This window comes from Atta cephalotes, assembly GCF_000143395.1.
Source record: "Atta cephalotes unplaced genomic scaffold scaffold00014, whole genome shotgun sequence".
NCBI classification, from domain to species: domain Eukaryota; kingdom Metazoa; phylum Arthropoda; class Insecta; order Hymenoptera; family Formicidae; genus Atta; species Atta cephalotes.
In genome coordinates, this window is record NW_012130078.1 from 2,217,554 (window position 1) to 2,234,648 (window position 17,095).

Genomic DNA, 17,095 nt, shown 5'->3' on the forward strand with positions numbered 1-17,095 from the left:
ACATGCGTACATATCGTAAAAGATTGTACTTCAGGCATACTTGGAAAAAAATTTGGTTGCGATACATTAATTTTTGTCAGTTTTATATGTTTTTGAATATGGAAGAAAACAAAGTGCATTTTAGGCATTTAATGCTTTTTTTTTACCGGAAAGGCAAAAATGCTATACAAGCGGCAAACAAAATATGCGCTGTTTATGGCGAAGGTACTGAATGAACTATGCGGAAGTAGTTTGCTAGGTTTAAAGCTGGTGATTTCAACCTTAAAGATCAAGAACGCCGGATAGGCCGTCTATCACAGATGAAGATCAGATTAAAACACTGATCGAGAATAACCCACGCTATATGACACGTAAATTAGCAGAAATGTTAAACATGTCAAAATCCACCATCCACGAGCATTTTGTGAAGCTTAGTTACATAAATCGTTTTGATGTATGGGTTTCCCACGATTTAACGAAGAAAAATCTGATGGATCGCATTTCCATTTACGACTAGCTCTATAAACGCAACGAGGAGACACATTTTTGAAGCAAATAGTGACGGGGGATGAAAAATGGATTATTTATAATAATGTTAAGTGAAAAAGATCTTGGGGACAGCGGAATGAACTACCTTTAGCCACCCCAAAAGCCGGTCTTCATCCAAAGAAGATCATGCTCTATGTCTGCTGGGATTGGAAAGGGATCCTATATTATGAGCTTTTACCAAACAACGAGACGATAAATTCAGAGAAGTATTGTTCCCAATTAAACGAATTGAAGACAGCAATTGAACAAAAATGTCCAGAAATAACGAATCGGAAGGGAGTCGTGTTTCATCAGGACAATGCGCGGCCTCATGTGTCTTTGATAACTCGACAAAAGTTGTTGGAGCTCGGTTGGGATGTTCTACTCCATCCACCACATTCATCAGACCTCTGATTTTCACCTATTTCGATCATTACAAAATTGCCTTAATGGAAAAGCTTCAACTCTTTGGTCGAGGTAAAAAATCATTTAGAAAAGTTTTTCGCTGAAAAACATGAGAGATTCTGGAAGGACGGAATTTTCAAGTTGCCTGAAAGATGGAGAAAGGAAGATGGAGAAGTTGTAGAACAGAATGGCACCTATATAATTTAATAAATGTATACTAAAATTTAAATTCTTCGTTTCAAAAACTTCTGCGTTTCAATTTTCCTTCAAAATCGGCACGAACTTTCCGGACAACCCAATATATATAAAATGTCAGAATTGCAGTTAGCCCAATTAATGTAATTATATGTAAAATGTCAGAATTGCAGTTAGCCCTAATAAATCGATTTTAATGTTCCACGTCTCACTTTGTAGATATTATCTTACATTTTTTATATCGAATTTTTTTTCATACAATCAATATCTTTTGTTTTAAAAGCGAAAAATGTGCTTTATGTAACTATTTTTTTTTTGCATATTTTCTTCACAAGTCTCGGGTTTCAAACGTATTTCTTTTCTGACCTTTCGAAACTTTCGCGAAAAGAAATGCTGATTTATAATTTTTTTCCGGTAAAATTCTAGTTCCATTAAACTACTTGAATTTGTGAAGGAGGGGTGTAATATATAACGTGCATGAAAAATCTTAAACAATTAAATATCTCGTAAACTATTGTGTTTTGGCATTTGGATTTATATTATTCTAGATTAATGGGAGGGGTACACTATTACTATAATTTATGAAAACTTGTATATTATTTAGAATGCCCCCTTCCTCTCCCCGCCTCTTATTGATACCTATGGAGGAGATTGCCGAGAAAGCATTTTCGCTTAAAGCAAGCGACTGTAAAAAGAAGCTTGTTGTCTCATTCGCTCTCGGCGCGCCACATGCACACGGACATAGGCTCGTGCTTATATGCATGTCATAGCGCCGCACCTTGATAAATAACCGAACTTATAGACGTGAAAAAGTAACGTTTTGACGACGAAATTTATATTGCATGCTATTTTGTTATTATTTGATTAATTGTGAAAATGTGACTTGTCTCGTACTGATCAAAGTCGTATTTATCTATGAAAACTGAAGTTATTTTGAAATTTTATATGTAAAAGCAAATATATTTTATTCGTTTCAGCAATTGTCGGACCCTGTGTTTCTTTTCGAATATAAACTCACTTTACGTGCCTTTTACGATCATTTACTGAGTGTCAAGGGAGAAAAAGGTAGTTTTCATCGATTTTTATAAGTGTTTTAAAGCGATTTCATCATTTCATCTAAATTGTCTTTATTTAAAAATGGCATGCAACATAAATTAATGTGTCATTCCTCGCTTTTGACGATTCCAACATGGCTGCGACTAATCAGGAGCCTTAAAATTACACTATTTTGGCAAATCTTACATTTAAATTCTTACAATATAATATCATAATGATATATCAAATATAATTATATTATCGAATATAAAAAACAAAGAAGTTCTTTACTTATAAATTCTCACATACAATTCTTATTTTTAAATATGGAAACTGTACCTTTTAATATTTTTTAATATTTGTTTAATATTTTTATAATATAATAATACAATTTATTACATATGCTGAAGGGAATTCTTTGTAGGTTGGACACTCTTAGCATTTTTGCTCATAACTCAGATGAGAATCAACATATCATTGATATCAAGATACTGTCTGAAAGCTGAGATTAATAGCTACATTCTGGACAAAAAAATCATTGAAAATCATTAAAAATTGGGTTTAGTGGATTTTTTTTTATAGCCAATTCAAAAAAAGGCTCAAAAACGATCCCCTCAAATTTTTTAATGTAGGTTGGACACTCGTAAAAAAATGCTAAAAATGCAAAAAAACTTAAGTAAAAACACAATGTTTATAAAATTTATGAAATTTCTTCAATTTATTAATTGGTCTCAGTTGATTTGAACATAAAAAATGAAAATTTGAATGAAAATAAGCTTTGAAGAGGAAAAATTAATAAAAATTGGAATGAAAATTTTAATGAAATGACATCATATTGATATTAGTCCATATCGGTATCGCAATTTGAGCATGTAAATGCTATAACGTATATTGGCACATTTTATGTGAATGACGATATTGCATGTATGACACTTCATGAAGTTATTTTTGGTGAGTTTGTCAGGCATTTTTTTTGAGCAAATCATCACCTAACCTAACCTAACCTAACCTAATCCTAACTTTGAACTCAATTTGGAAAAAAATCACCGAAAATTTCATTAAAATGCAATAAAAACACTTTTTTATTTCACTTTAAAGGATTCCGAACAACAAAAAATCATAAACAATTGCGTTATATCGTGAAAAATAAAAAGAAAATGGATGTCCAACTTACAAAGAAAAAAAGTATCCAACCTATAAAATTGTTGATGTGTAGAAATGCATTGAAAAAAAAAAATTCAGTTCATGATTTGTTCGGAATTCTCTTTACATTATGAAAATACATAAAAAATGGAGCACAGTACATATATTCACCTTAAATTTTCGATGAAAATTATTCAATTTATAACCTTAGTAAAAAATAGGAATCTTAATTTTCACTTTTTTTTCGACGTTTTTTTCACAATTTGTTTGGCACAGAAATCTTTTCGCTCCAAAATCATAAAAAATAAAGTTTAATATTGTAGAGACAATGACAGTCGGAGTTTTGATATTTCCACTGCAAATATTCGAAATGTCAAGGGGTATTCAACCTACAAAGATGTCCAATTTACAAAGAACTCCCCTACTACTTTTTCTGCTGTTCTTATCATTTAACATTTTCTTTATAATTTTCTTACAATGTTAAGTCTTTTCTATTCTTAATTTATAGAATTATAGATTATTATTGTTCTTTTTCCATCTTACATACATTTGCCGTTGAATGACAAAGAAAGAGTTGTATATATTATTTACGGAAAATTCTATTATATAATATTACATTAAACTGTGATTATTGCAAATGCAAAATATTGAAAACATATTTACTTAAAAATGTTATGTTCATAAAAATATTACTTATTTGTGGAAAATAATTCTCGGAGAACTTCTATCTTTTCTTTATGTCAATGCCTTTTTTGTTTTTCTTTCTCATTGTGAATTTTTTGCAATACTGCAAAAATATCTGTAGATTTCTATACTTTTCTCTTCTTTATCTTGACGACTTCTTCGTCATTGCTCAAAGTATTTATTTTCCTCTTTTTTAATAGTATACTAGTCTATACCAAAGCATACTTCAGGTTTAATGTTATCATCGATACTACTGATTAATTCAAATTCTTCTTCAAAGGCTATATTACATTTTTCTGATTTTTATTATTTTTCTTTGCAGCATTTCTTTTTTTTTTAACATATTTTTATATTCAGTATTCACACTGCAAGGGTGAATGAAAAGTTCCATATTTCTTTATAAATTCATTATTTATAACTTCCCACATACGTTTCTTATTTTTGAATGTGAAAAATGGATCTATTTGTTCAATATTTCAATAATATAATGTACCAATTCTTTGCTTTTATTATCTTTCCAGGAAGCTCTATGTAAATTCTTTTTTTCTTGTGTAAACATTTCATTAGTTAAATATTTCATTAGTTAAACGATGCTGTACTGCATTATATTCTCTAAAATGAAATTCGTCATTACTTTAAATATAAAATAATATTTTCATAAATCAAAGTTTTTCACTTTTCAATGTGTATATAAATCACTTTCCATTTTCACTTTCAAACGATGATTTGCTATAGGATGAATTTGTTGTCCGTACAAATTTTAATATGGTATTTTCTAAAAAGAAAAATTTATAACATCAATGCTATAGCAATATGTATAAATTCATTAACAACAAAGCATATTATTAATGTTACAATATTTTCAATTAAAACTATTGCCATCGCTGTCCATAGAATCCCTTCCGCCATTAAACCATTTTCCAAATTTCTCGAATAATTTTCCATATTTATGCTCCTATTTTCTGTAAAAATTATTGTTTACAATATTTGTTGTGATCAAAATTTATGTATCATTCGATGTATCATTCATTGATATATTAACAATTAATATATGTTTTCATAATTAACAATGATTATATTATTAACATATAACACAAATTTCTTACTCAATATACTCATTGTGTAATATATTTATTGACTCGCATAATTTATTTAATAAAATAAATCTCATGAACAATTTTAGATAGAGATTAGAAGAAAACTCTTTCCGCCATGACACTTTGGCTTTGGTCAAAGTCTTGCTACAAATACTTTGAAGTATTTGATGGATCAGAATACAAAATGGATCAGAAGAAAGAATTTTACAAGTTGACTAATCAAAAAACGCATTTGTACAATAGCATCACATTGACCGTATCCTTTGTAGGTGTCGAGTCTCAAATTGAACTTATGATTAGAGTCAATCCCGGAGTCGCGTCGAATCGGTTAATCAAAAACGCTATAAAAGATTGTAATAGGAATTAGCGCTATTTGAAATAACGCCGAATAAAGGGCATTCTATTGGATTATCCGGAAGATTCGTGCCGATGTTGAAGGAAAATTAAAACGCAGAAAATTTAAATTTTAGTTTACATTTATTAAATTATATAGGTTAGTCGGCATGAACTTTCCGGACAATCCACTACAATGCATTGCCAGTTGAAATGTCACGACAATTAATCAGAAGCATAAATAATATCATTAAACGCTTCTAATTGATTGTCGCTACAAACGTTTCAATGGGTGCTTGCAACGCATTATAGAATGCCCTTAACGCTGATTGGTACTTCTATGACGCATTTACTATTCCGCATTTACTATTTACTATTCGTATGCATTGCTAGATTTACACTGAATCCGACGTGCATCGTACGACGCTCTGCAACCAATCAGAAAATAGGATTTTGCTTCGTATCATCGATACAAAATAAAATTCTGCGACAAGAGCTCACAAGTTTGTTCGTATCGCATACTCCAAATTAATCCAGAGAGCACTTAGATCATAGATAAGACGGCGGTTGGAGTAGTTGCATTCGTGTGCTCCAATGTTCAGTGACATGAATGGATTTAGGAAATGAGCATATCACCAAACCTAATCCATGAGACTACTCGAACAGATTGGACATGTGCCTCGTTTCGTTTCAGGTATTTTATTGTGTTACGTCGATTATTTGAAAAGCGTTGTTATATAAAATAAATGCGTTTTTAATAAATATAAAAGTTATATTATATTTTTATATTATATTATATTTTATTGTATTAATATTATTTTATTTTTTTAATTTTTCTAATTTTATTTATTTTATTTATTTATTTTATTTATTTATTTTTTTAATTTTTTTTATTCATATATTTATTTTATTTTATTATTTTATTTTATTAATATTATATTGTTGTATATATTTTTATATTTCTATCAAAAACGTATTTATTAAATGTTTTTATACAAAATGAATCTGAAATATTTTTTTCGATACAGTACGTTTTCAACCATGCGTGCGGAACTCCAATCGAACCATTTTCTAAGGTAAATGGAGCTCTTAATTTACTCCAAGAGGAATATGCTCTAATGCGACGTGAATATCTAGTCGCCATATTGGTTCCGGTGACGCGAATGTATTGAGCATGTTGGAACATATGACGCGAACAATCTCTTATAACTATGCAATCATGCGACTATGGATACGGTCAACATGATTCAAACGTTTTGATGCGTTTTTAACTGGTTAATTTGTAAAATTCTTTCTTCTAATTATTGCATCAAATGCTTCAAAGCATTTGTAGTGAGACATTGATCACAGCCTATCATGCGACATTTTAAGCCGGTTCTACTATAGTTGCAAGCCGATCGCATTTTGAAATCAACACTTCATATTGGCTATCATAATAAACTTGCGATCGACTATCATAATAAACTTGCAACTAATGTGTTGTTATTACGGGCTCGGCATAGCTTGTACGACTATGGCTGCGGTCGGAAACACTCATTGATGTGCCACTAATTCACACCAACCGTTTGGAAATACTCGTGTGTACTTGGTGTCCACTAGTGTGAGATCGTTCGGAAATGTGAGAGCTACACCGAATACCATCCGTGCGAAAAGTAAGGAAATTCAATGTGAGCCATAGCACAGACTTGCATAATGTATAGTGCATAAGAGAATGGACCAATCAAAATTCTTCTTTTCCATGGAATGGAAGAAAAGGATAATTACATCGCGTTCTTGGGTCAAAAAATTTTGAGCAGTTATATTAATCTAGAAAATTTGTCTAAGTTTTACTTTTTTTTATTTATTTTTATTCTAACTTTCTTTTTACATTGCTCTTTAATAATATTTTACGTACACTACACAATAGATTATTTGTATAAATGTTGTAAAATCGTATGTGTCTAGTACTATTTAGAACAAAATTAACTTTAAGATCGATAATAAACCTCACAGGAACTAATAGACCCGGCAAATGAAAATGGATTGGAAATTTTCAATCCATCCGTATTTTAAATCCATAAACGATGAAAAATTTTATCATTGTCTAAAGTCATAACAGCAACAGTTACTCGGTATGATAATGAAACAAACGCCGATAATCATGAAAGGAATGACTTATATTCCTTTCTTTTTGGAATCATATACTACCGTTCCTCTTTACAATTATTCCACTGCCTTTCTTCTGTGAATTGTTTAGATCAAGGATAGGATTAAATATGAGCAAAAAGGTGGAATTGAAGTGACACACACGTCAAACGGAAGCCGTTCGGGATCTTCACTCAAAGCATGCGATACCCCCACTACTTCTCCACTGAAGTCTACGAAACACCAATGTGTGATGCTTCCGAACGCAGCCTATTGTATACGAGATCCTCCGTTGCGGAAATTTATAGCGGAACGGAACAGCCATATCAATCACAATTGCAGAAAAAAAACTGATTAATGACTGCAAGATAATTATTTAGAATATGGACTACATCTCCGATTTTGATGAAATTAGATTCATTTGATGCGTTTTTGCTCAAAAACGAAAGAATCTGTAAAAAAAAAGAAACATTGGGACAGCTTCGCAAATCGAGACATTAAGCATTAAAGTTGATTATTGAGATTAGGAAATCTATCATGTATAGACAGTAATGCTTATTGGTTTGAGGCGCTTATGCCCTCCCGAACAAAAAAAAATAATCCTACGCTTGGCTGCATTCGGATTCCCATCTGAGTGACATCCCCGGATGTCATATCATCTTTGTTATTTGTTAAAGGATGACACCCAAGGATCATCTAGGTGGGAATCCGAACGCAGCAAAGGATATATTATTTTTTTTACTCGAGGCACAGTAAAGGCTACATGTAGCACGATTATATGAACTAAATATCGATTTATTATTTCCAGCCTAGAAAAGTGGACGATGCTATGTAATGTACATCTACTTTGTCAGAGGGCATAGTGCGCGGCAGCATGTTGCGGTCACAGGTTTTGAGCCGTCATGTCCTCTCTCAAGTTTCCCTTTGGTTATACTGTAATAATTTTCTATGCAAAAAACATCCAAATAAAAGGAGAGCTCAATAGTGTTGACCAATAGAATAGATTTGAATGCTTTTTTCACAGAGAAATAATAATTTTAATATTAGACATTTTATTAATAATATGTGCATTTTTAATATGTGTATTTTTATTATTAAACAACATTTGGCGTAATAATCTTTAGTCTGCACAAGTGCAGAGTAATGCAGATGACTGAATTCGCTATATTTATCACACATGATAAACAAAAAACAAATTGGTGTGCAGTTATCGAGGAGCTTGCTATAAGATGTAATATTTCTGGTGAGACTGAAGATTTGTAAATTAATATGGATGATCCTGCGACTGTCACATTATATATATATTTATATGGCTAACAAAGATAAACCATTGAAATATGCATTTACTGAAGGTGAAACCATCGAGTATCTGTGTATAAAGGTGTGTATGAATCTTTTTCTTTCAGTTAAATTAAACAGAATGGAATGTTATTGTATATCTTTATGGTAAAAATGAACGATTTTGACTTGATGATTTTGAAAATTACTCTGTGTTATCTATTAATCATACTATCGTCTTCGTTAATTAGAATTATAACAAGAAATTAGCTTTTTTGTTAATATTTATTTATTTATGTAGAATACAAATTAACAGTGACATTATATCAATATAATTATAATTTTCTGCTTAATGTATCTATATACATACAAAATGTGTTATGTAAATTTATGTTATTGTGTGAAAAATTTTTAATGGTTGCTATTGAATAATTATAGTTGTATGTTCATAAATCTATATAATCTATTTTTATTAATTTTTTATTCTGTCAATTTGAACCTTTTTTATTTCTGCAAAATTAAATTTATTTTTTCATAACATATTTAAATAAATTTTGGTTATAATCTTTTATTTTTATCCTTGCAAAGCAATCTTAATATTTTTTTTAAATCAAAACTATTTAACTTGTAGATATACTTTCAATATAAGTCCTTTAGCAAGACATCTGTTTGCACTGCAACATTATTCTTCATAACTATGGTTGTGGTCACATCCTAGAAGAAGACTTGAAGAAATACAGATTCAACTTTCGCCTGAGATTCAAGCCATCTAGTATGGACAGGCTGAGAGAAATAGATTTAAATGCATATAATTATTATTTTGAACAAGTTCATAAGGATAGTATTGGATAATAAGGTACCTGACATTGTTTATGAGAAACATAAACATGAATTAATTGGCCTAGGAGTTAGTGATACGTATAGGTAACATACAAGTCGTTTTTCTTCGATAGAACGATATGGAGTAAACAATTGTTGTTTATTTATTACAATTTTTTCATTGCAGGGGCTTGAAGAAGAACTCTCACGAGAAATTGTAGAATCAGAATATAAAAAATATATACCTAAGGAATGCATAAAAAGACATGTCTTTTTTATTAGAAAACCTATTCACAATGCATTTACAAAATTATCTGGATATGATGCTGCATATGTCAAGGAACAGTATTTGAAACAGAACTCATGGCTCCATATGTGGAATACATAGTATTAATGATAAAGATGTTCCTAATCTAAGAGCTAAAGTCTTACTTAGGGTTATCATAGAGCAAGTAAAATATTGTGATATATAAATATTGATATTGGTACATGGAAAATGATTTGTAGGATAGAAGATGTATCCACTCTCTCTAAAAGGTAACAACAAATATATGCAATGTAATAATATATTTCAGAACATTGGCTTTTCTTAATGCACAATCTTAAAACACAAATTAAAATAATTTTTATGGTCCATATTAGTAAAATATAATAAAAATAATGAATATTTTTATCTATCACATTTTAGAAAGAATAATGTTGTGTTAATTGGGAGAAGAACTGGCACACCATTGTGTACATTTTGACACAAAAGCTATTTTATTATTTGTATCCGCAATGGACGGATATTACCGCTTATCTGTTAAGTGGAATTTTAATCTGTGTAGTGGTGATCTTAGTATTATTACGCCTTCCTTAGAAAGATTACAAAAATTAAGGTGCCATGGACCAGTTGGGTAAGATGAATTTTACAAAATGAAAGAAAGTTCTTACATAATATTTACATATAGTCTTTAAAAATGTTTCAGAATGGATTTCTCGTATACGAAACTTAAAGAAAAATGTGCCAACGAGCCTGGAAGTTATATACCGCGCGAGAGTGAAACCAAGTATTGTTTATTACATCGACGTTTACAACAAAGGTGGAACTATATAAAAAGTAGTAGAGACTAAATCTATTAAATTTGTAATGACAAACAGTTTTCGAGTATATGAATCTTTGAGACATTTAATTTCTTCATTCCAAAATCCCAATGAATCGATATACTTTGGCAAATGCTTGGGATTTTTGGAATATGGTATATATTAATTAGTCATATATGAATTGAATATATATATTTTTTTAGAAAGAAAATATTGATTTTTGAATTTTAGAAGGAAAATATTAATATTTTATTATTTCATTTATATACATTTATATATATAGAGAATTTATTTTCTAGACAAGTCCAAATTATTACTTTGCGCTTTGGAAAATATCGTAAACGATGTAGCAGCAGATGATGAAATAATTACTACTTTATTGTAAGGTGGACCGCGATGCGTACCATGGTTTGAATTATAGGTATGCAAAGCGCAAAAATCAACGAAGATTTGACCTGTTCCACGACAATGAGTTTGCATCGAACTATATGGCGAGTTGCTAAAAGCAAGAAGCTCGAGATTATGATGAAGATACTGAAGACGGAGGAGAATAATTATACCAAAGAATTTTTAGAATTGGTCGGCAAATGGAGCCAACTACGTTCAGTAACTTTAGTTAGATAAATATCAGAAATCTTAGAAAGGTATTAAATCATGAAAATACTATATTCTACTTTTCAGATTATATGGTATAACTGTAGCTCCGACGATCGGAATGCTACTCGAGCTAGTGAATTTGGACCCGCTAGACAAGTACCTGTGCAGCAATAGTAAATCTTTATTAACGGTTGATATGATAGAAGCCGTCTGTCTGGCAACAGCTCTATGGCAATTGGTAAATTTCTCCAAATATTTGTGTTATATCTTAATGTTAATATCTTAAACATGCAAGAATATGTAGGAGAAGAATCGTGTATAGAAATATAAAATGCTGAACGTTCTCGTATATTTACACAAAGATAACAGCTTTATTGTCAAGTTGAATGATTCTGGTCTCTTCACTTCTACTGAGGACGAGTAAGTCAAGAAATAAAAATCTTGTTTATTTATATTCATTGTTTTCTTTTTAAATGTAAGAATTCGCGATTTTTCGTTATTTTGCACAGCATATACCGGATATCATCAGAATGTTACACGGATTTTGCATCAAAATATAGTCTTCAAGCGGATATACTGGCGGCGACTATTTGGGAGATATTTTCCAGAGGGGCTTCTCCAAATATCACAAAATTCATACTATTAAAATGGTATATTTATTACAAAAAAAATTTCATTACGTTATTTTTTTATGCTGATAGAATTATTTTATTAGAAACTCTGAGTATGGTGATTAAATGATATTGTCTTGCAGTATTATAAATGTGGAAATCGATTGCCTACTCCTAAAGATTGTCCAAACGAAATCTATAAATTAATGTTGGAGCTGGGGCAAAAATAATTCCATAGCAAGGAAACAATCTCAGGCTATTATGCGAGATATCAATTAGATTCTCTATGAAGTATATAATGCTCGTAGAACTCATACTTATACTACTATATGTCCTAAGTTTTTCCGAGATGCCGATGGGGACAATGACGAGAATGGCAGTATTTATACAGAAGAAAGCAAATCAAATAGTGAATCGCAAATGAGTTTGGTCACTGATTACATTAATATTAATTGGAACGATCGTAGTGAGTCGATTGAAGATAGCTCAGGCAAGACTAATAAAGATAAATGTAATGATAAGGCTTGCAACAGTAAAGATAGCTCCCAATGGCAGCGTACTTACGAGATAAAATTTGGATGTTCTTGCAAGGACATATAAGCGAAGGCTTTTATGGTCAAATATATAAGGGTACGCTCAGAAGACGCAATGGTAAGGAAGTTGATTTGGAGCAGGATGTAGCCATCAAAAAACTCAAGATGCATGAGGAAAATGTGCTTGACTTCGAAAGAAAAATTAAAATCATGGAGGTGAATCATTGTTTAAGAATCAATTGTTTTTCAGGAATTGTGTGTTTAAACTTTCTGTAAATTATATTCATTCTTCTCTTTTTAAATTTATTTTTAGAGACTCAATCATCCAAACATTGTAAAAATTTTGTGCTCTGTGAACCGAATTCTGGTGATGGAATTTATTCAATATGATTCGTTATTGAGTTATCTAAGTTTGCATCGGTACAACCTTGCATATAAAATACTGTTAGGCTTCTCTAGACATCGTTGCGGATAAAGTATCTCGGTAATACGAATATTGTTCACCGAGCTTTAGCAGCGAGAAATATTCTAGTAGCGAACGAAGATCGAGTGAAAATCAGTGACTTCGGTCTTGCGCAAGTGCGCATAGCTGCGAGTGATTATTATGTATTTAAAATTCTTCGTAATATTCCAATTAAATGGTAAGTATTATAGATAGTATAATGATTAGTATCAAAAATATATTCATTCTTTTTTCTTAATATTTTAACAATAATAGAATAAAATAACGTTTCACGTTTGAAAATATATATTACATAATATAATTTTTTTATATTTTCTCGCTAATTCTTCTAAGATTGAATTATTTTTTTATCAGAGAAATAAACAATTTTTTTAGGTATGCACCGGAGAGTTTGAGGCATAACAAATTTTCAACGCGTTCGGACGTGTAATCATTTGGTGTGACAATGTACGAAATTTTTATGTTATGGCGTCGATCCACAACTGTCAGTCAGAGTGGCTGAAAAAGAAATTTTAATGACGACTATAATGAACCTATCGAATGCGTTGGAACGTGGCCACCGTCTTCCTTGTCCAGATAACTGTCCACAGGAAATTCATAGAAAATTGATGTTATCATGCTGGCAACAGTTGTCATGATAGACCGATTTTTGCTATTCTACGCGAAGATATCGAGCAACTACTTTGTAATTATTAGAATACTTGTGATTCTATGCAAATATTTAAAAAATATTATATATCCCACTCGTGATTCTTACATCAATGGGAGATTCTTTGACGAATGTATAATTAATATATTTTTCATGAAAAGTTGATTTCATTCCTTTGATCTCTACACAGAATTATGTGTAGGTCAATTCTATTTTTATATTTTTAGATGAATGAATTTTAGAGAAAAGTATTCTTCTATAAAAATTAATTAAAAATTTTAATTAAAAAAGATAGGAAATTAAGGAATCATTGGAAAATTAACAATATTTTTTAGATCTTGTGTAGAAGAGATGTATCTAGTCGAAGATATTATCACCATTTTATTACATACTGCGTGAAATATAGCGTTTAAGTACAATATCAGTTTATTATTGCCGAAACCAATTATAATTCTTATATTCCTTTTATCCATAATTCTCTAATTAACTTCCTATAAATCAATGATGCAGGATGAAAGTCGGAATCAAATCGTTGATTAAAAATTGATTGCATTCACATGAACTAATAAACACCTCGTTTAAATTGATTGATAAATAATTTTTTATAATTATACTAATTCGTTTTATTTAAAAAATACAATGTAAAAGTATTTCATTCATGATTCTTACTGCAATGGAAAATTTTCTTTGATGATTGAATTTTATTTTTATATTCTTAGATAGATTTTAAGATACATAAATCTCTAAAAATTTCGGTTAATATTAATAATAACAGAAGCAGCGACAACACATTTCAAGGTCAAGGTTATCGGAGCTGCTTCCGTTATTATTAATATTTACCAAAATTTCATTTAGAAAAATAAAAAATATAGGATTTCTCGGATTTCTCTTCAGTACATATACCTTTTTCATTTTCCTTGATATCGCAGAATTGAATATCAACTTTTTGCATTCTACAAATTTATATCTATATCTATATTTTAAAAAGAAATACTTGTTTCTATCACTTATAGAAGAGTATCGATAATAGTGTACTGTAAAATTAATATGTATAAATGCCGCAAAGTTTTTTTTATGTTAAATTTTTTATAATTCTCACCTCAACTCTTTCTATTATAATAGAAAAATTGAAATGATACAAATTATAATCTATTATTTACAAATTATAATCTACGAAATAATCGCGCGTGAAAAAAAAACCGTAGAAAATTCTAATGACAATTTCCATCTGGAGACCCTACCGATGTTTCTTTCCCATGAAATTACGCGAATACTGAATAATTTAGTGATCAATTCTTCCGACACCTTGGAATAATTTTCGCTCCCACATTAGTGCATGCATTTTCCTTTGATGTTATTTGCCTAATAACGCATGATGCTGGAAGAAAAAAAATAAAAAATGTAAAAACGGACAGACTTTAGAGGGAAATGACTATAAGTAATACAACTGGCTCGCTTCTGCAGTCAGTTCTGTTGAGACTTTCGAAGCAAATGGAACATCCTAAAGAGCATTACTACAAATTTAATCGATTTCTTCTATCGGTTAGTGGACTATGGCCTTATCAAAGCGAGTGGAGCTCTTATTTAGCAAGAGCTGTTATCACTGTTGTCATGCTGTCGTCTGTATTTGTTCAGGTAGTCGCAACTTTAAAAAATAATTTTTTTTTTCAATTAAATATTAAATATGTTTTCAACTAAAAGATCGGAAATAACATATTAAAATACAAATAAAATTCAAACACAGTAACCAAACAGATATTATTTTATCGGAGCTATAATGAAGAGTATTAAATAACGAGATATTTAATTGAATTATCTGTATTCTGGATTATTTTTCCATGAAATTAATTATTCCACTTTTAACACTGTTTCTAGATTTCGAACATGTTAACATCTGAAATTACTCTGGACTTTATAGTGGATGGGATACCACCTCTTCTATTTGTACTAGGTAGCCTAAGCAACTTGTATTCGCGTATAATACACATAGAAAAAGTAAGTTTCTAAAAAATTTTTAGATCTTTATAATTTATATTAAACTCAATAGAATGCTTGTCCCCAATATGCAAAAATCTAGATTGCCATTAATTTTTAGATAAATAGAAAAAAAATTACTTTTGTATATACAATTGTATTTTAATGGAATTTAACTTATTTAGCTTATTATTATTTAGCTTATTCTTACACTAATTCAGACAATGGCATGTTTTTATATTCACTAATATGTATTTAGTAATAAATAAATAAAAGCTATACATAGGCAAAATATGTAACATAAACAATAACAATAATTTTCAATCATTATATTAGGACAATAATTATACAATAATTATATTACTCTCAAATGTTAAATAATACAAAAAGATAAATATATATAGTAGACTAATGAGAGTCAGCAATGATAAACGGTGCAAATATTTAGAGAACAATCAATAATCAGATTGATGTCTTATTTGTTTTGAACGTTTCGACTCTCTCTTTGGAGTCCTTAGCAAGAACGATACAAATAATTAGCTCACATGTCCATAATATTTAAGTCACAAATTGATAAAGATGCAGCGTTGTTAATCATCATGGAACATGAAGCTAAATGATAATTGCTAACCCTGGTAAAAGAATTGATAGAGAAGGATATAAAAATCCTATTGAATATGAAATCTAGTGAATTCACTAAGACTTTGAAATCAAATCTTATAGGAAATTTGTACAAATCTTATAGAAATATCTTATAGAATCCGATAAAATACAATAGATAAAATACAATAGAATTCATATCCGATCAATCGTGATGTTCGCGAGGCCGACGATAGAAAATGATACCAGAAAGTTTGCGAGTTATCGCCTGTATTGCATGTTTTCAACCATTGCTAATGTCATAGAATTATAAAAAATAATATCATAATTATAGAAAATGATGCAAAATGATAGAAATCCTATTATTCTCAATTGTTCTGTCAATTTTTTTTATCAGGAAGCAATACCATTGCGTCTCAATGCTCATTAATATTTTTATTATCGATTTTAAAAATATATGATTCTTTACTTATTACTTTCTTTTAGTTTAGAGAATTATTCGAGCATATGTGGCAAGATTGGGCGTTACAAAAGACGCATTATGAGATCAAGATTATGCATGAGCATGCTGAGATCTCAAGATTATTCACATTATATTACATAAGTAAGAGAAATCCTCGTTTTGTCTACAGAAAAAAAGGACAAGCAGTCTATAACACCGAGACTGTATTTCTATGTATAAGATTATGATAATCATTTTTTTCATTATAAGCATCAAACATATTTATATATAACTGTAGGGAGGATGACACAATTGGAATTAGTAACCGTTAATAAACAACACTTCGTTGTGTCATATAACTGAGTTTATTATAATAAAATATTATAAAGGTTAATGACTCACTGTACATCTCCTACTTGGGAATTAGTATAAGATTGTTCACACGCGCGGCATGAGCAGTATCTATGGGAGGCGCGTTGCCAACCTGCTCACGCCGCTCCACCGAACAGGTCATTGGGAAAAC

The 17,095-nt window shown here is 30.2% G+C and overlaps 1 pseudogene; it reads left to right on the forward strand.

Moving 5' to 3' along the window:
• The first annotated feature begins 8,796 nt into the window (after nucleotides 1-8,796).
• Nucleotides 8,797-15,061, forward strand: LOC105617858 (annotated as a pseudogene).
• Nucleotides 15,062-17,095: the final 2,034 nt, after the last annotated feature.